Raw genomic sequence first — 14,939 nt, forward strand, 5'->3', positions numbered from 1 at the left:
CTTACCTTGACCAGTTTGTTGTGGTTTTTATTGATGACATTCTGATATATTCCAAAGATATAGAAGAGCATGATAAGCACCTAAGAATTATTTTTCAAACTCTTCGACAAAAACAACTTTATGCTAAGTTTTCTAAATGTGAATTCTGGTTAGCACAAGTTGCTTTTCTTGGTCATATTGTATCTGCAGAGGGTATTGCAGTGGATCCTGGTAAGATTGAGGCCATTTCCAGTTGGAAGCCACCAAAGAATGTTTCCGAGATTCGTAGTTTCTTGGGTTTGGCTGGCTATTATCGCAGGTTTGTTAAGGGATTTTCTATCATTGCTTTGCCCTTAACTAAACTATTGCGAAAGAACGTTAGATTTGAATGGACAGATAAATGTCAGGAGAGCTTTGATAAGCTGAAGAAGTGTTTGACTGAAGCTCCAGTTTTGACTTTACCTACTCCAGGTACAGAGTTTACTGTTTATAGTGATGCTTCTCATAATGGATTAGGTTGTGTGTTAATGCAGGATAGAAATGTTATTGCTTATGCATCACGCCAACTTAAACCACATGAGAGGAATTATCCTACACATGATTTGGAACTTGCAGCCATTGTATTTGCATTGAAGATATGGAGACATTATCTTTATGGTGAGAAATGCTATATCTTCACCGATCATAAAAGTTTGAAGTATCTGGGTACTCAAAGGGAGTTGAATTTGAGACAGAGAAGATGGCTTGAGTTGATAAAAGATTATGACTGTGTTATCGATTATCAGCCAGGGAAAGCTAATGTGGTAGCAGATGCACTGAGCCGTAAGACTATTGCTAGCCTGAGAACTACAGAGTTATCTCTAGTCCATGATCTACGGTCTATTAATGCGAAGTTTGAGACGATTTCTGACAATTGGGTGTTAGCTAATCTTCAGGTGAAGCCTTTACTGATTGATCAGATTCGAACAGCAATATTGACTGATGATGAGTATCAAAAGATTCTTTCAGAGACACAAGATGGTAAAAGACCGAATTTTTCTGTCAGTAGAGATGGGTTATTACTATTTCGGGACCGGTTATATGTTCCTTCAGATTTAGATTTGAGACATCTCATTTTGAAGGAAGCACATGATTCTCCATTTGCTATGCATCCAGGCGGGACCAAGATGTGTAGGGATTTGAAGAGGAACTATTGGTGGACTGGTATGAAGAAAGATATTGCTGAATTTGTATCTAAATGTCTAACTTGTCAACAAGTCAAGGCAGAACATCAAGTACCAGCAGGGTTACATCATCCACTTCAGATTCCAGAATGGAAATGGGAAAGAGTGACTATGGATTTTCTAATGGGACTTCCACTTACCCAGAAGAAACATGATGCAGTTTGGGTTATTGTGGATAGATTGACGAAGAGTGCTCATTTCCTACCTGTAAGATCAGACTATAGTTTAGAGAAATTGGCAGAAATATATATTGGTGAAATAATTAAGCTACATGGAGTGCCAGTATCCATTGTTTCCGATAGAGATCCAAGATTCACATCTAGATTTTGGGTTAGCTTACAGAAAGCCCTGGGCACTAGATTGAATTTTAGTACTGCATTCCATCCTCAGACAGATGGTCAATCCGAGAGGATTATTCAAATATTGGAGGATATGCTTCGAGCTTGTGTTCTTAAGTTTGAAGGTAGCTGGGATAAATATTTGCCTTTGATGGAATTTGCTTATAATAACAGTTACCAGACCAGTATCGGAATGCCTCCATATGAAGCTTTATATGGTAGAAAATGTAGGACACCCCTATGTTGGGATGAAGTTGGTGAAAGGCAATTGCTAGGTCCTGAAATTATTCAACAAGCAGAAGAAAAGATCAAAGTAATTAAAGAAAGATTGAAAGCAGCTGCAGATAGACAAAAGTCATATGTGGATCTAAAGAGAAGAGATATAGAGTATAATGTGGGTGATAAAGTATTCCTTAAGGTTTCCCCTTGGAAGCGTGTTATGAGATTTGGTAGAAAGGGAAAATTGAGTCCTCGCTTCATAGGACCTTATGAAATACTTGAGAGGATTGGTCCATTGGCATATAGGTTAGCCTTACCACCAGAACTCGATAAGATTCATAATGTTTTCCATGTTTCTATGCTTCGGAGATATAGATCGGACCCTTCACATATATTGCCTTTAGAATCAATTGAAGTTAATCGAGACTTCACATATGATGAAGAACCAGTGGCTATCATAGCTAAGGAAGTTAAGCAACTTCGGAATAAACAGATTCCCTTAGTTAAGGTGTTATGGAGAAGCCACTCCAGAGAAGAGGCTACTTGGGAACGTGAAGAAGATATGAGAAGACAACATCCACAATTATTCAGAGATTTATAACAGGTAAAATTTCGAGACGAAATTTCTTTAAGGAGGGAAGAGTTGTAATATCCTCAACTTTGTAGTTCCTGCTATTCTAGCTTTTTCGATGAATTCGGTTATCCGAATGAAAGGAAAACTTAGAATAATGGGAAACACTAGATATTGAGGATGTGAATATCAATTAAATGGTAGTTAATGTGATTACAAATCAATTTGAAAGATTAAAGGAAATCAAAAATGAGTTAAAGAGGAATGACTTCTTAAGAAAGTACGATTTTACCCGGAAAGCCCGAAAACCGGTAATTTCAGTATGACCTTTCTTAAGTGGGGTTTAAAATATTAAATACACTTGGTTGATACCTACTAGGACTAAAGTGAAGTGATTAAAAAGATTAGAGTGCCAAAGGATGAAGGGAAAACAAAAGGGAGGATTATAGTGCAATTTTCATTTAAAGGACATGGAAGGAATTTTTAATAATGTTTAGTATATATTATTATGAAGAGGTGGAGATAACCATGCCATTTTCCACCCATTTTTACAGCTCACGTTGGTCAAGAAGAGAGGAGAAGAGTTTTGATTACAAATCAAGCAAAAAGGAGGTGAAAATCAAGGAATTTTCAAGTAATTCTTAAGAAAAGGTTAGTTATCTTCACTTCCTCCTTCTTTTCTATGGATTAATTTTTGAATTCCATGAACTTTGAAGTGAGGTGCTTGCTTGTTCATTCTGATTTGGTGAAGATGAAGTGATTAGACTTGAGTTTAAGGTGATTTAAGATGAGTGAAACTAGTTATGCATGAATTCAAAGTCTAATTTGCATAATTCACCAAGATGGATGATTTTGAGTTTGTATTTGATATGCCATGACCTAGGGATTCTGATATATCTTATATTATGATGTTATGTAAGTAATAGAAGAGTTGAATTGCATGAATTTGTGCTGGAATTGAGTTGAGAATGCTTAAGCAAACATATCATTGCTGGACCTGTTACAGTTGGGCTGTCTGAACTTCAGCTTCTGTAATTGACCTGTTTGACTAAGCAAATGAACTTCAAAATTCATGAAATTTTATATGGAGATAGGCTGAGATGTTGGGTAGGTCGTGTTAAAAGGGAAAGGCCATTGGATAAAAGGAAATGGAGTTATAATTAAATCAATGCAGGCTGCTCAGCATGAGAAAAACTGGAATTCAGATTCTATAATTATGTCATTTGAAAATGCAAATGAGCTTTAAAAATTATGAAATTTTACAGGGAAGTACTCTAAGATGTTGGAAACATGCTGTAAAAATTTCAGGGCAAATGGATATGAGGAAATTAAGATATAGCCAACGGAATGCAAGCTGCTCATATGCTGAAATTCTGCATTTCATAAACATTGAATGAATTTAGCATGCCATTGACTTCTATTGTTTTAATTGTTAGTAGTAGGTTTCTAGGATGTGGTTAAGTGTTGGATATGAAGTGTTTCATGCTTAAACTAAGGTCATATGACACTTGGACAAGCATAGTAAAAAGGAAAGAAAAAGCATGACACAGCATTCTAATGCTTAATTTGCATTCCTATAGAAATGCATGTGTGTATATTGTGTAGTATGAAGTTAATATGAGTATTAATCTCATGCTACAGCTTTTGAGAGAAAGGGAGTTGAGGAGAGGGTGGTTGATAGAGGAAAAAGGCTAGGGGAGCCTTCTAGCTCAGGTTAGTGTACTATGCCTTTCCTACTTTTATTTAAACAAAATGATTTTGATTTTGCAAAATATTTTCATTGGATTTACTTTATGAATCATAACTAGAAAAAGTATTAATGCTTTCATATGTTTTTAAAGAACAAAGCTTATTTTGAAAGCATACGACCTAATGACATATGTAAATGAAATTTATGATTCTTATACCTTGAAAGAGGAGGATGTTGGCCAATTGATAACTGTAGTATGAGGGGTGGCCATGACTGAATGATTTTAGTAGTGTTTGCGAAATGAAATGTTGCCCACAGTGATTTTAATATTATTACATGAATGGAATGGTTTAAAAGTCTTACAGCCGATATAGACATGGTTATTACCCCGAATATCACTTCATTTGTTGAAGTTGATATTACGATCGATTGAATATGGATATCATCGCTAGATGATATATGATTGATGTGAAATTCTCCCTCCATGTTGAGGTTGTAGATTGCTCCCTCTTCTGTTGAAATCATATCACAGATTGAGGTTGTAGATAGCAGGTCTAGATGTGCACATTAGACACTGATGGCCCTCGGAATTGATTCTATAAAAGCTGTAAAGACTACATTATGAATTCGTGATTTAAATGGTATTGTTTTGTTTTCTTATTTCCTTTAACATGGTGGGTTTATGACTTATGATTCATTATTTCACATAAAGAATTTGATTTGATAAATTTGTGTTTATTTTATAATAGTACACCACTAAGCAAAATGCTTAGCGATAGTTGCTTTTGTGCTATCGCAGGAAAAGGCAAGGAAAAAGAACTAGGAGAAGATCGTTTTTGTTTGATGTAGATAGTATGCTACTGATGTAGCTATTGTATATTTGACTTCTTTTGGAATATGTATGATGTATTAAACATTAACAGAACATCTATGTATATTTGAGCAGATACATGTAAATTATGATTGTATGAATTTCTATTATGTATCTAAGGTGTGAAAAGGATTTCAGTATGTAATTAAACCATCCATGGGCTTATGGGTTATGGAACCATTTTATGTTTTTGCTAATATAATTGATGTTTAAGAAATCATATTGAGTTTAATGGAAGTTATGTTTCATATGTTTAGTAAATTACGGAAAAAAAAAAAACATTTGTTGATAACAGATGAAAGAACCAAAAGGAGTTTTACTTTTAATAATTAAATCTACTTTTCTATAAGAGATAAATGAATGAATCAACAGTATTAAGTCCCTTGTAGTATACTTAGTAAGCATTTATAAGGCTTAAGTGCTTATTAAGTATATTACGGGCGACATGCCATATCTTACAGTAAGGTAAGGTGTGACAAGTAGTTTCTGAAGTTGCCTACTTTTGGAACATAAACTCTATTCTTCTCTATCATCAAGAAGCCATCTTCTATCCAAAACTGTCTCGTTTTTTCCGCCTTTGCCAAGTTTAAGATTGTAACTACTTAAGGATCTTTGTTCAATTGTACTCGAATTTTGTCTTTGAGAGAGATAGCTACTTGGCACCTAGATAAATAGGCGATCCTCTTCAAGGACACGAGTTCAGCTTTTTGCTCAATGCATCCGCTACATTATTGGTTGAATTGGGATTGTACTCCAAGGAGAAATCAAATTCAACTAGCTTTTCTTACCATCTAGCTTGTTTACTAGTTAGCTTAGGTTGGATAAGAAAATGGCTAGCAACTTAATTATCTCTCTTCACCACAAACCTGAACCCTTAAGAGGTAATGCTTCCATTCTTTCAAGCAACTCATTATTGCCAATAGTTCTTTCTCATATGTCAACCTACTATAGTTTCTGGTATGGCTATATTCAACCAAATATATATATATATATATATATATTAAATAAGGCTAACATGCCCAAATAAAAATTAAGGTCAAACACTAATTAACTTTTCTAATATAGCTCTCAGGCTTACATACCAAAATAATGATTACAAATAATAGCCATTTCATTTTTTTCGATATAGCCACAGGCTAACATACTCAAATATTAATTATAACATTAACCAATAATATTTTTTTAATATAACTTTACGCTAACATGCTCAAATAATAATTAAAATTAAATATAAATTTAAATGGGCACTCCAGAAATATCTTGTTAATCAAATAAACTAGGGTATTATGCCAAATAAAAATTAAAGTTAAACACTAATTACCTTTTCTAATATAGCCCTTAGGCTAGCATATCCAATAATAATTAAAAATAATACTCATTTTATTTTTTTTGACACAAATTAAATGGGCACTCCAGAAACATCTTGTCAACTAAATAAATCAGGGTATTTCACCAAACAAATAATCCAACATAAAAGATCATATTAACAAATCACTATAGCTTCATAAGTAGAACAATTGGGCAAGATCAACAAAATTCACACTCAATTGCAATAATATCAAATCAATTTCACAAGATCATACAAAAATTAAAGAAAACCCCAATTTATTTTTTAAGATCATAATCACACAAACATCAATAAAAAAATTAAATCAAACAGATAATTGAAGAGTACTGATAATTTCTCCAATAGCATAACAACAAGCTCAATTTCACAATTACATCTTCCTTTTTCTACGAATACAAAATCAAAATTGAAACTATGAATAAACAATAATTAGAGATTCGAAATCTCCTCAAAGCACAGATTCTAAATATGCAATCAAAATAAAAAACGAGTTTTACGGATTGTGATACGGAATCATACTTTGTTTGTGGAATGTCCTGTTGCGGCTATGGTTAATTGCACCTTGATTTGCTATTTTATTTTACTAAATCAATTATAAATCTACTAATCTTGATTTTGATTGCAAGTTTTATAAAAATCTCACAAGAAAAGCTTCTGACTTTTCTTCTTTTTTTTGTTCCTTGCTCTTTATGTGTTTAAGTGTGAAGAGGGTGGCACCTCTTTCTTGAAGAGGGGTCAGCCACTGTTCTCTTTTCTTTAGGTGTTACGTTTTTTGTTCTTTTTATTTATCTATTTATTTTTTTTTAAGATTGGCGCATGACCCCTTAAAACAAAGGAAATATATTTTTTAACTCTTTTTTAACTCTTTAAGTGCTCATATTACTCATTCATGTCAAGTCATATATCATAGATCATCTCATAAGCTATTTACTCTTAAAACCATTTACACATGGCATGTAACACCCTCCGCCCAGTCCAATGAGACTCGACGACGGATGCCACATTTAGTGCCGGAGACACCGTCTTAACTTAACATACAAATCATAAAATTAGATTATGAATTAGAAGTAATTGAGTATTCACAAGTTTAGCGAGTAATATGTTTTTTTTTTTTTAGATAATCATTTCATTTCTTTTCCATCTCTTTTTTTTATTTGAAAAATAGATTGGGAAAAATCCTACAGAAATACTGTAAGAATTTCCCGTTAAAAACTGAGCTCGCCAAACATGCGAATACAAAACACTCCCAATTAAACTCCAAACTCCCAGCATCTCCAAATAATTATCATAACACAACAGCACTTCTATATTTTCATAATTATATAAATCCTCAATAGCAGCTTAATATTCATCAATTAATTGCATTCAGTATATATGTCAAGTCTTAATAAACTAATCATACCAACTCTCTTGAAATATTTTATATTCAATCATTTAATGAATCTTATGCTTATCTCCGAATATAGACTCCAACATAATTGCTAATTACATCCTTAAGTTATAATTCAAATAATACAATCTCCGAAAATATAATACTTATACATGCCATAGTTCTTAATTACATAAATCTTAATCTACTACTACCACAATAGTCACTTCTGCCCTGATGCTACTCTTCTAGTCTTCAAGCAGCAACCACAGTCTTTAACCTGCGCGTGATAAAAATCAACGCGCTGAGTATAAAACTCAGTGGTACTCATAATTCACATACTTACTAAAGTTGCAATGACAACTTACTTAAAACACAAATTACATAAAATCATTAAATTTTAACATACATTTACATTTATGGCAAAAGAAATATCTAATAAACTATTAATTAACAACATAAAGAATTTAATTCTTTCAACTCATAAATTCATTACTTGCACATTTATTATACCAATACATATACTATTTATTTGTAAAACCATGTATCGGAATATCATGCTTTGAAAATTCAGTTGATAACATAATTATTAATTTCCAAAGTAAGGTTTACTAAAATTATATGATCTCATTCGTTTAATTCAAATAATTTGAAAGCAAATAAGACGATTATAAATACAAATATGTTCATTCTTTAGTTAAGGCTCGTACTAATACAGAATGAACATAAGCAGAGTTGATCGTGGCCTATGAAAGCACCATCGTGGCCTATGAAAGCACCACCCCCATCACACAATCGTGGCCTATGAAAGCACCATCGTGGCCTATGAAAGCACCATCGTGGCCTATGAAAGCACCACCCCCATCACACAATCGTGGCCTATGAAAGAACCACCGTGGCCTATAAAAGCACCACCCCCATCACACAATCGTGGCCTACGAAAGCACCACCCCCATCACACAATCGTGGCCTATGAAAGCACCACCCCCATCACACAAATAAGCGCGTCCGCCTATTTATAAGGGCTGATAACCCTAGCATATGATCATAGCTTCACATAACAAAATCAATCTCATCATACCACGTTTCAATCATGCATAGTAGAGCCCAAATCAAAATCATTCTTTCACAAAAGCAATAATTCTTAATCACAGACTCTTCATTACTTAATACCCATCATTTCAAATTTCTCAACTTACAACTTGCAAAAATTTCCACATTCTTCAAAGGAAATATTTCAAATATATATATATATATATATATATATATATATACACTTAATATAGGAAAATTTCTCATCAATTCCTTTTCTTTTAAAACTTTCTTAACATCATAATGAAATTTATCATACTTTCCTTATTCAAAATTCAAAGCACATACACCTTAAATACCCATTTTTTTTAACCTCTAAACATATGAAAGTTATCAAAATAATCATACTTATGTCATACTTATACCATACAAAAAAAAAAAATAATTAAGTAAGCCTTACCACCTAGAGTGGTTTGGCCTCTTAATGAAACCAAGGGGAGGAATTTCCTTCTCCAACCAAGCATACTAACATAACTCTTATGCACCAAGGTATCCATTTCTATCCTCATCATGCATTATCTAAACTAATTCCACACTTTATCCCAAAATTTCCAACAATTTTTCCCATTTATATCCATTTAAACATATCCATAATACCACTTTTCAACCTTATATCTTATTTTTGTCAAATCAATCCTCAAACATACAAATAATCAAGAGAACCTCATCACACATGATTCATACTTACATTTATCGAAATAAACCTATGAGTCAAGGCATAGGAAATTTCCAGCATTAAAATAACCTTGACCTTTGCTGTGTTTTTAAGACATAACTTGAGTTATAGGTCTCCAAATTGAACAAAATTAGATTCATTAGAAAGCTAAGACAAAATGTTATGAAGGGACCACAGCCCAGTTCAATGTGTAAGATGGTAAACAGAAGCTAAGAACACAGACCAACAGTCCAGACCCGATTCAGCAGAACTAAGTCCAATGTTTATTAAATTCCTACTTCACCAAACACTCAAATTAAACCAATCCAAAACTAGAGAAGTCTCAAGACACAGGGCAACAACTCTCATGAAGAACTCAGAACATAATCTTGTCATTATAGTGGTCAAAATTGGCACTCAATTCAGTGCTGCATGTGGCCCGACACAACAGAGTCAGTTTGGGTGTTTCAGCCATAAGTTGAGCTATATATCTCCAAATTGGACCCAAGAGGATGGGTGGGAAAGCTAAGAAGTAGACCTACAACTTTCATGAAGGACTCATACACAAATGGAAAATAGAAATGGTCGAAAACTAGTCCTTAATCTCATCCAATAACTCTTTTCCCAAAATTCAGCTTACTTTAACCATGAGAAGAACATGAACAACAAAGATACAAGGTAGAGATTTCTACCACATACTAAATACTCATCAACATCACCCAAGAGCATGTTATTGCAACCAAAGTTCAACAAATCCATCATTTCATACAAAATCCCAAAATACATGTATGATAGCATAAATGCACAAAATCAAAAATTCAAGTAAGGTAAGTGTGTTTATGAACACTAACATTAAAAATAAGCTTTAGCAAGCTTAAATTAAAGCTTTCTAAGCTCTAACTTTTCCTTTACTCCATGGTAGAGGTTTCCCCAACCTTTGGCTTAAGTAGAGAATCTCCAAATTTCTTGAAAATAATCACCACAAATCATTTCTCAAGCTTAATTCTCTAAGATTAATTACTTAAATCAAGTTGGGTGGGTTTAATTTGGTGGATTTAACAAGTAAGAAGTGAAGAAAAACAAAGAAGAGAAGAAGAAGAGGAAGTGGCGTTGAAGAGAAGAAGAAGAAGAGAAAAAGTGGTTGCTCAATAATTGAAGTTGACCTTATAAAGTGATCGAAGGGTATTTTGGTCTTTTCCTTCCCCAAATTGGATGGCTAAGATTAAGCTCATCTAATGGCTAAAAATATTCTCCAATTCAATTCCTTCACAATATTATTTATCTCCACAAATTTCTCAAATTACTCCATAAAAATAATTCCTCAAATTTCCTTAATTAATAAAGCATCATAATTCACTATTCACTAATTATCTAAATTCTCCAAAAATATTCATGACTTACTTTCTACCCATAAAAATCATGCATACATACTCCAAAAATATTAAAGAAAATATAAAACATATATAGTAATTTTTTCGGACCAAAATAATACCGACTCCCGGACCGGTAGTACTATTCACAGACCGGTGGTACTATTCATAGACTGGTAAATCACTACCCATTCATAGTTAATCATACTCAATATCTTCCTCGGCTAAATAAAATATTATCCCCTTTATGTAGCACCATTCATGACCCGATAAAATAATAGTATTTTAAGATTCGAAAATTTTGGGGCGTTACAGCTCTACCCCTCTTAAGAAAATTTCGTCCTCGAAATTGAATTGAAGCAACTACTAAAAATCTTATAATTCCCTTTTGTCTCCTATAAATTCTTCTCAAAAAGATTAATACTTAATATCCTTAGGATCTATGAAGAGTTCTCCATAACGAATGTTTTACATACAGACATAGTCATCCAAATTAATAATCGAGATTTCTAATTCAATAACCATATCATAATCTCATCATTCATCCAAACTATATAGATCCTTCAAAATCTCTCTTTACTCTTCCATTGAATCACGTAATAACATCTTTCATTTCCTCTAACATGCAATTCAGGAACCATATGCAAAAATCAAGGGTTATGCTTTAAGATACCCACTTGCTCATTTATTTAAGAAGGCTTGACCTATAACACCAACCGAAATTTATCAAGTTATATCATATTCCTAAGATTATAGTGATTTCATGTAACCCCATAAACTTTTCATGTCTAGTAAACAAATCCTTTAAATATCACACTACATCCTTCCATCTTAACAATGATTACTTACATACATTTGATTATTTTGGCATAGAAATCAGTTCTGTTTAAGCAGGATAAGATCACCTCAAATCATTATTCTTATCAATTCACACTTAACTTATAGAATCCCAAAATGTACAAGTCTATAGCTTGATACTCATTACCTCCATTTTCATTAATTCTTAGAAGTCACTGCTTTCTTAATAAATCAAAAATCACCAATTAATAATAATCCAAATTTTAAGTCTCTTCTAGGTCATGTCAAGTCATATTCCTTTCAACTTTTATAGGTGTTCTTTTCTTAATATTAAAATGCTGACATAACCATATTCATTAATATGTATCCAGCTCACTAATTTAAACATCAATTTAATAATTGAACAGACCATATCTTGATTCTCATTGTCATTAATCAATTCTCTTAACCCTCATGATATGATTTATATAGCATAATCATCTTACATGTTCTTAAAGAAATCATTCACTTTTCTAACATCATATCATCTCACACTAATCCAATATCTCTGCTTATAATTCATATAGCATCTAGAATTCAATAGGTTCTTTAAACATCAAAAGACAATATCATAGAATTCAATGCCTACTTATTCTATGCTACACCATAAGGTGCCACAATTATACGAGCTCCAAAATTTGCACATAATGATTAAAACAATTTCATTCTTACTAAAAACAATAATTTAATTTTTTTTTTATCATCATAACAATCCATATTATCCACAAAATCCATATATATTTCATAAATGGCTTATGAGAAACTAATCATACTTTTACTCCACAAAATATTATCATCTCCTATAAATATTAATCATTTCTCACATTCCAAGTGAACGACCTCAAAGTATATATCGATTAGGTCTCATAAATTATACTTGTGCAATAATACTACATACTCTTTTTACGTCACTCAAGGAAGTAGTTATCCTTAAAATCATAAATACTCTCCAGCCAAAAATCCATGCAAATCTCATCAAAATTCATATACTAGCATCACACTTCAATCATTTAAAATCCAATGTGCTCAAGTTCAAATCATATAGTTCATTTACTTGGTAATTCTAGCAACTCATTACCAACATATCTTTTACTGGGTATATATGTACATATGTTTATGCTTCATGTATACACATCATATGCCTAGATCTCATGCAAGTGTTATCTATGTACATACAAATTCACAAGTCAACACACTTCATAAACACATGAATAATCTACACATGTAAATTCATTTTCATTTACAAAACAATATTTTCATCTTTAAAAATCTTTGTAAAATTACACTTGAAAATCAAATCTTCTTATATCCAAATATCAAGGAAGGGAAAAACTTCATAACGAAAATCAATCATTCAATAGCAAAGTAAAAAAGATACTTTTCTTAAAAATTTAAGCTAAATAAACTTTCTTTATCACACATTCATACATGTCATAAATGTAAATCCATTCCAAAGTCAAAAGTCACAAGTTTCAAATCAAATCTCAAACATATTCAAAGCACATGGAAATCCTACCAACTCAAAGGAGAGGAGGAAACAAATCCTTTAATGCCTCAAGAAAATCATCACATCTCTCAAAGATCTATCCTTAGCTTTTTTTTTAAAAAAAAAAAAATTTCTCCAAAGAGTAACTCCGTCAAACTATCCGAAGGGATACCATTAAAACAAAATTCATTAATGTCAACCTTTACATATGCTACCAAGTATGACATTGCTCTTAAGATTCGAAAATTTTAGGGCGTTACATGGCAAGTACACTCATAATGTTATTCAAATCCATATCACACTTCTCTTACACATTAACTATCCTACCCATTTCATGTATAACAGTTTGATAACTCAATCATGTGAGACTTACCAAGGTACACACTTCTCACTTATAATCATAACAAAAATTTGAGGAAATACACCTTTTGGTCACCTCAATGACCCTTGACGGTCTAGCCGAGCATGCAACTCATCAATATTAGCTAAGCTTTAAAAATCATTTCAACATGCAAGTCTAGGAACCTGAGCAACTAGGATTTTCACTTCAACTTAATCATGTTTAACTTTAAAATTTTATTCATATAACTTGTTCATTTCTATTAAGAGACTCAAGACCAAATTTTTTTTTTCATGCTCATACACATTGATACTCATATAAGGGCGGGTATTCACAAGTTATACAAAAACATTTACCTATACTTTATAATCATTTAATAATCCAATAATCATTATTAAATAATGATTGAGTGACATTCATAATTAAAATTCACTATAAGTAGGCACTTGCCTTTGCCTAGCCACAACACTCTTCACTTGTCCAATATATGGACTTATCATAAGAGCTAATGATTTAAATAAAAGTGTTCGAACAAGCCAAACATATCACATATTATCATAATCACTTAACTCAAAATAGCATCGTGCAAAACTTAATTCAGTCATAGAGCAAAAATCCATTAAAGCATAATATAGTTGGTAGCAAACTGCTAAAATAAAGCATTCAGCTCTAACCCCGCCTGACAAAAAGCAGCAGGTTTTGCAAACAGACACAAGCTCACTAATAGAATCTCAAGCACCATCAAGAGGAACATAACAGTTCGTATCCTCATCAACAATGTGCTGTGATCCAGACGACACATAACAATTTTGTAAATTTAAAAGATCTGCATCAAAGAGGAGTTCCAGTCCAGACTAAAGTGGCATGTGCTAATAACTGTATAAATCTCACTTTTCAAAAATGACACCCAATCCCCAATTAAGTTAAACAAGACAAGTTAAACAAAATAGTCAAATTAAGTAAATTAAACCAGAACAAACTAAATCAGCAACTCTGATACCACTAAATGTAACACCCCTCTCTGACCTCACAGGGCCAGACAAGAGATGCCATATTCTGTGCCAAAGGCATGTACAGGCTTGCTGATTAAAACGGAACTAGTTTAAATGAAAATATAATACAATAAATGCCAACTTAGTTTATAATACTTTAAATATACGGCAGAAGTTTTAAGAAAACATAAGCTACTTAGAAAATTTCTATTATAAAAATTAGGGAAAAAGTAAAATCTTTAAGTAGTAATGAAATCTATCAAACATAATTAAATAGTTTAGTAAACCCTACAAAAAAACTGCAAGAGTTCCCATTGAAATGCAACTTTAGGTAATAGTTTAAACCTGTTAGTAAAATGTTCCAAAAGTAATAACAAAATTTCCAAAGCCTCTTTTATATATTGATCCATATTCCAATCCAATGAAACAAATTCTTGAGAGGAGTTTACCTCAAATTCGACACCAATAAAATCTATAACAGCAATAAACTCAAGATATCGAAAATTCAAATCCTAAATGAGAGTCCATATCCACATGGGACGAATCAAATCCTCATTCA

The 14,939-nt window shown here is 32.4% G+C and overlaps 1 long non-coding RNA gene across 1 annotated transcript; it reads left to right on the top strand.

The window, feature by feature from the left end:
* Window positions 1-2,871: 2,871 nt before the first annotated feature.
* On the top strand, window positions 2,872-5,048 carry LOC149494688 (uncharacterized). The gene is made up of 3 exons (XR_016321854.1): window positions 2,872-2,981; window positions 3,972-4,043; window positions 4,820-5,048. It is a non-coding gene; the product is annotated as an uncharacterized LOC149494688 (long non-coding RNA).
* Window positions 5,049-14,939: the final 9,891 nt, after the last annotated feature.

Source organism: Jatropha curcas, chromosome 7 (assembly GCF_041381405.1).
Source record: "Jatropha curcas cultivar XTBG-Jc1 chromosome 7, XTBG_Jcur_1.0, whole genome shotgun sequence".
NCBI lineage: Eukaryota > Viridiplantae > Streptophyta > Magnoliopsida > Malpighiales > Euphorbiaceae > Jatropha > Jatropha curcas.